Source organism: Lissotriton vulgaris, unplaced genomic scaffold (assembly GCF_964263255.1).
Source record: "Lissotriton vulgaris unplaced genomic scaffold, aLisVul1.2 SCAFFOLD_516, whole genome shotgun sequence".
NCBI classification, from domain to species: domain Eukaryota; kingdom Metazoa; phylum Chordata; class Amphibia; order Caudata; family Salamandridae; genus Lissotriton; species Lissotriton vulgaris.
This window is the reverse complement of record NW_028249857.1, coordinates 272,544-279,530: the sequence shown is the minus strand read 5'-3', so window position 1 is coordinate 279,530 and position 6,987 is coordinate 272,544. Positions and strand designations below refer to the sequence as shown.

Here is a 6,987-nt window from a genome sequence, read left to right as displayed (position 1 = left end):
CCCACAACTTGAGAGTTAGGCTTGATAGATTTCTTTGCTCCACAGTTCTCCTACCCAAGGTACAATAAACAGACTACCTGGGAAGGATAGTGTCGGATCATGGTGCACACACAGTGACCCTTAGATGGAGACTGCCCCATCCTCCTGTTCCAACGTGGAAGCTACCCCAAGAGTGCCTCACCGATCAGGAGTTTCGTCAAATCCACAGGGAGTACATCCAAGAACACTTTCTACTGAAAGCTGGCACGACGTCCTCCAGATTAGAATGAGACACGTTTAAGGTCAGCGCCAGGGGAAACTGCATTCAATAGGTAAAGGGTGTGCAGAGAACACTGGAAAGCGCGCTACAAAACACAGAGGTTAAACTGGTGGACCTATCAAAAGACATGGACCAAGGGAAAGCCAAGCTGGCACAGCTTACAGAAGCTAAAACATCTCATGCAGAAACCATGCCAGACCTATGCAAATATAACTTTTGCACATATGCAACTAGAGCGCACTGGGAGGGTAATAGAACGGGGTCACTTTTAGGACACAGCGATGCCCCCGATCACCCCGAGTACTCAGAAATCAACATAATGCACATATTCCATGACTATTACGCAGAAATATACTGCGTTCCAACACCGGAGACACCCCGGGCGCTGACCCGGTTTCTTGGCCCGTTGCCCATGCGCGAAATCTCACCCGCAGACAAGAAGGAAGTAGAAGCGAAGATTACGCCCTCGGGCATAACACATGCGATCAGGGCGTTATCACAGAAAAAAGCGCCATGTATGGATGGTTTTCCACTTGAGTATTATAGCACATTCGCGACCCAAGTGGCACCTCGGATGACGTCCATGTACGAAGACGCACTAACTAGAGGTGAACTCCCGGGTTCGCTCCGGGAATCGATCTTGCTGACGTTTACGAAGCCACATGGAAACCCCACGCTCCCATCCTCCTATAGACCGATAATGCTGTTAAATGCAGACTGTAAAATTCTAGGGAAAATATTGGCTGACCCATACAGTTAAATCCTTCCGGCTATGGTACACCCAGACCAGTGCGGCTTAGTCCCACGGCGTAACACCTCACACAATTTGCGCAGGTTATTTCATATTCAGGAAAGAGCAAAAGACCGGTTCCCACATGCGGCATGCCTGATCTTCGATCTTGAGAACACTTTCGATACTCTAAGGTGGTCCTATCTGTTCACAGTCCTCCGGAAAATAAACATCGGCCCCCCGCTCCTGGCATACACACAACTCCTCTACAAGAACCTCACTTCCAGGGTAAGAATTGGCAAACTCACATCAGCCCCGTTCCCGGTGGAGCGGGGGACCAGACATGGGTGCCGCCTTTCCCCCCTCCTATTCGCTCTGGCAGTGGAGCCCTTAACCATAAGATTAAGATGGGAGGGGGTGAAGTGGAGAATACCAATAGCAGATACAATACATTGCGTGTCACTATACGCAGACGATCTTATGATTTACCTTCGGGACGTCACAGGCAACCTCACCCTGATATGGGCGGCATTGCGGGATTTCGAGGAGAACTCGGGTCTCACAGTCAATTCAGACAAATCGACAATTTTCCCACTCAGACCCCATCTGGCACCCCAGGAAGTCACAGTGGGCGACCAGAGACTCACATGGAGCACTGCGGCCTCCCGATATCTGGGAGTGCGGTTGTACCATTCCCCCAAGGATCTCTACGAGGGAAATCATTGCAAAACACTGGCGGGCCTGTGAGCGGCAATGGGTTTCTGAAAAATGCTGGCCCTAGCACCCATCGGACACATAGCCATTGCCAAAATGATTATGGTTCCTAGATTACTCTATCACTTCGTGAATCTTCCTGTAATACCACTGCGCTCCTTCTTTCGGGAGCTAGACACATTACTTTCAGCCCTAATATGGGGAGACAGTCGCCATAGAGTAGAGTAGGTGGATGCAATAAACAAATGGGGAGCTGCGGAGGAAGAGACACTGAGGGAGGAGGAAGTGAAGGGTACATGTAAACATCCAATATCTATGGAATGGGCACAGTTATTGCAGTGGGAAAAACACCTGAAGCCTCGCAGCTCCCACCCCACACCCCTTCCCTGTCTCCCACGATGCAGATCCCAGCTACAACTGCTTAACGCCAAGGCACGTGAGACGAATGGCTTGTATGGAAAGCATTCATTGGGTTATTGCCCATCCCCATGGCTGATCTCCCCCCACTTACCTCACAATACAACCCGACTGCTCCGTAGCTAGTTAGCTCATCAGCTCACACAACTGAACTCCCTACCGGCTTTGTGTGTTCCCCCCTGCTTTCCTCCCCACAGTTCACAGTTTTAACTCCCCATCGGCAGTTCTGATGCCGATTTAACCTTACAGAACAGATGATCAGATACCCTAGCGGAGACAGCATACAAGAATAGACGAGAAGGCGATACACCAACCTTTGCCACGAAGTAACTCATCGGATCAGATACAGCAGACTATATTATCACACAACGAGACTAGCTAGCAGACGATGTCTGGATTATGGTATGATGAAACATCTAGTGGCCTAGGTAAATGGCGACATTGCAATCTTTGTAACTACTGATGATGCTCAAATACTCATAAATGTATGTTGAACTGGGTTATGGCTGATATCTCAAATAGAACACTGTACTGCAAAACCACAATAAAAAATGTTAAACAAAAAAAAAGAGTACTTTGCTTCTAGTGGTTGCCTCAATAATGACGACGTAGCATGAAGCTTTAGCTGTTATAACCAGGGATCATTGTTCAGAGTGGAGGGCCTCAGGTAAGCTGAGGATATCCTAGAGTTTTGATCTTTCAATTTCTTTTTCTGTTTTTTACATGGCACATTTATTTTTATTTAGTTCTTGAGTGTTCCAGGGTGCTGAGGAATTTCTCTTGGTGGAATGGGTGTTCAGTGGAGCCCTCCTTTTGACATGTGCTGTCAGAATGGTGCTGTAGGCCTTAAGAGATTATTCACATCAGTGGAGGTCAGGAAGTATTCTGGCTTGTTCTTTAAGTCTTCTTTGATCTTTTCCAGATGAGTGTCTTTGGTGGAGCAGCAGTGTATTTTTCCTCTTTTTGGATAACCGTAATGGTGTCTGCTAGTGGACATTAGTTGCCCTGGATGCAGTTTGCATAATGGCAGCTTCATTTTGTGTAAACTTTGGTATTTCACTTTGCAAGCAATGCAGGCAACATATAAGATTACGCCTTTAAGATGTCCTATGTAAATGAGATGTCAGGAAAATAATCTATTGCAGTAGCATGGGAACAATTTGATTGGCGTACTGTAGCAAAGTGATCAACCGGGAAGTGAGTAGTAGTTATTTAATGTGGTCATTGATACAATAACTCAAACAGCATTTTGCTGTAACTTTTTTTTGCCTGAGACATATGTTTGGGTACATTTTTGAATGTGAAATTCTATTTTATTATTTATTTTTTATGTACACAGAGGAACTGCCATACAGCAAGAGGCTACTGTACATAGAGTATCACCTTCCTCTTCCTTTCCTGAATTAACCTGCCAGTGCTTTGTCCAGAACTTTGGTCATTTGAGATTTAGATTTTGGAGGGGAAACAGCATTTTTTCTTTGTCTGCATTCTCAGCTGTATTAGCCACCTGGGAAGTTTAAATCTGCTTTTTTTTAGAACGTCAAGAAAGTTCAGGTCAGTTATTTGCATGGTGTTTGTGTTGGTACATGCCACTATTTCTGTTCCGTTTTTGGTTTTATTAATTTTGTTTGTTTAAAGGGTGTAGGAAGGTCCAGATGAGATTAAGGGACAATGGGCATTTTTGGATAGAGGAGACCAGGGGTTTATAATATTTGCTTATTTCTTTTTGCATCTATGAATTGTGTCTAGTGTGGTGTGTTTTACTTTATGAGGCTAGTGCTATGTTGGTCTTTGCTGTATTTTTATTTTAAGTTAACATTCTCACTGCCTCTGTAGTAGAGAGATGTTTTTATTATTTGAGGGGCTTCTGGATTGCCTTGTATTCGTACCAAATGTAAGCAATGTGCTTTGTGTGCATGTGACTGTTAATGGTTAGGGGCAGGGTGGCTCCAGGAGTCCAGGCTGTTCTATCCTGGTTTTGTTCTGTTGTTTTTCCCTGTGTGCTCGCACACCATGTTGTGCATGTGTACTTGTCTGAGATGGTTAATTAATTTTTAACGTGTATTTTAACCTTTTCGTACTGTTTCCATTTTTCCTGTGCTGTTGAATTTAGTTTTACATTGTTGTTGCTCAGTTACTGGTAGTAGAGTAAGGCACACAGGTAGACCCAGTCACATTTATGTGTTTTATGCGCAATCTCTTCCCTGTATGCCTGCATATTTTAGTTTGAAGTATCAAAGACACTAGCTGAGTTAGGGATAAGGCTATGTAATGGGGCATGTGTAAAATCTTGCTGAACTAGCAACAGTGCTAAATACCAGTATGTACTTGCTTTCTGCAGGGAAAAGGTATTTCAGGAGAAAGGGTTTAACATATGCAAAAGAAGACCTGAAATTTGGGACGAAAAGTAGGACAGAAGTTGAGAACTGGAGCAGGCTGTGATCAGGGAAATGGAAACCTGCAAAGGGAAACTAACTAGAAAGATAACACAAGTACAACCACGAAAATGTGCGAACTGGAAAACTATAGACAAACTGTCTTAAAAGATACTTATATGCTCCATCGAAAGTGATCTGTCAAGAAGGCAAGGGGCAGATTATTATCACAAAAATCCTGGGAGACACCAACCTTAGCAGAAAGAGTGTTGTGTGGGTCTATGTGCAGAGGCACACGCCTGTGAATCTAACAGGCACCCTTGATAGTAGACACAGACACAAGAAAGTACAACAGGAAGTAGCACAATGAACACAGAAACAGGATTTGGGCACAGGGATAATCTGGACTAGAATCAAGATTAGGAGTAGGACTGGCATCAAGATAAGAGATAGTACTGGAATACCCAGAACTCTGAAAACTATAAATTGGCACACTAACTAAACAGGATAGGAATGTGCAGGCAGAACATACACACATAACACAAGGCAAGGAATCTATGTATGCAAGACAGTTATGTACATGTGCAGTCAATTTTTCAATGTAACAAAGTGATCGAGCCAATCCCCTTTCTTTTGTTTAATGTTGATGTGCAATTATTCCACAAATTCTGGGGTACCAGAGGAAATGTTTCAAACCCTTCTAGAGAGAAATAGTGTTCAAACTACTTATTTGTACCAAATAAGATGCGATTCTTCTTCATAATTTAGGATGTTATTACAGGGTTGGCAGTCATCCTGCCATTCTATCCCAGTAGTGGAGGCGATGGCCTGTTCCACCTTGGCAGATGACCATCCACCACAGTTAAGATCTCTGACTGTGTGGAAAAATCTCTCTACCTTCTGAAGGCACTGTAGCATTGATGAGCAGCCGCTATGTTTCATGCAGCCACTGAGTAATGTTTTTAATTTTCCAAGATCAAAGTCCCAAAACGAATGACCTTAACACCCTGGGAGTTTTATTCCCGGCGGGTAAAGGTAATTTGTATTTTTTTCTCTTGGGACTGCCAGGCTTTTCCTTGTGTGTCAGAATTTCTGCCCTAAACAGTGCAGACAGTCTGAGTTACTTAGACGGGTGGGCTGCCTAAGGTGTCTGCTCTCAGAAGCAGAAACAGCACAGTGCACCCCACTCTAAGTAGAGTAGGCATACCAAGGGCCCGATCACAGAACTAACTTAAGACAAAATCCTAAACTTACTACCATTTTGGTATTCACAGAAGGCACTCACTCATTTTGGTATTCACAGAAGGCACTTACTCATTTTGGTAGTCACAGAAGGCACTTACTCATTGATAAGTAAGTGCCTTCTGTGAAAACCAAAATGAGTAAGTGCACGTACTCATTTTGGTATTCACAAAAGGCACTTACTCATCAATGAGTAAGTGCCTTCTGTGAATACAAAAATGAGTATGTGCCTTCTATGAATACCAAAATGAGTAAATGGTAGTAAGTTTAGGATTTTGTCTTAAGTTAGTTCTGTGAAACAGGCCCTCAGAGTTATGTGGACAGGGCAAGGTCGGTCTGTCCATAATGGGCATCTGAGATATCAAGGAGAGAGGTAGGGAGAGTATATGACACTCTTGTTCCCCGGTCAATAGTCAATAAACAAAAGAAGAGTGTCTATGAGACAAAGAACCAAAAGATGGAGCTCAATAACAGCCACACTAGGATGTTTAAGAAAGCCCTCACTCACCACCTAGTGATGACATGCTTCATCATCGGGCCCCACCAAAGAGACCGAGTGTCTCTTTGGTGTGCTGCAACGCCAGGATTACTGCGGAGCTGGTTGGTGGGTATAGGGCGTGTTGAGTGAAAATGATAAATTAGTGAGTGTTGAGGGTATTTTATTAAAAATTTGTCAGTAGTGTATCTGAAGCAATTTTTATTAAAGATCACTAAGGACAACAAGTATAAAATATATGTGAGGATCCAGTCCACTTTTAATTGAATGGTGGGATCCTAGAGAATAGTAGTCAACATGTTTCTTGCCATCGAAACAGTGTCAATTTACCGGGCAATTCTTCAGGACTGGGTGTGATAAACCCTGGCGGTATGGGCACTCTAAGGCCCACCCTTACCTAGGGACGTGACATGTGAAAATTAAGAAAAAGTGAAAAAAGTGCAAAAAAATTAGGAATATTGGATTGATTCCTAATTACTCCTGGTTTAGGAGGCTTCAACTTATCGTTTTCTGCACCTGAAAGGTAAGGGACAGAGACACATAGATAGAACAGGACAAACAATTAGAGTTGCTCCTAGTTGCCAGTAGTTTGTATGGTGAAATTGGTGCTCCAAACGTGATAGACACTCTAGCTGTGGAAGAAATAGCGCTATGTTTAACACCGCCTGGTAGCCAAGGGTTCGCAAGGGCTATGAGAGGTGTGGTGTACTATTTGTGGTACAGGCTAGTAGTGACTAAGGGATAAAAACACGAA

General features: G+C 43.7%; 1 non-coding gene across 1 annotated transcript; it reads right to left on the bottom strand.

The window, feature by feature from the left end:
* Window positions 1-5,889: 5,889 nt before the first annotated feature.
* LOC147663470 (small nucleolar RNA snoR83) lies at window positions 5,890-6,011 on the bottom strand. Its single transcript, XR_015305309.1, has one exon. It is a non-coding gene; the product is annotated as a small nucleolar RNA snoR83 (small nucleolar RNA).
* Window positions 6,012-6,987: the final 976 nt, after the last annotated feature.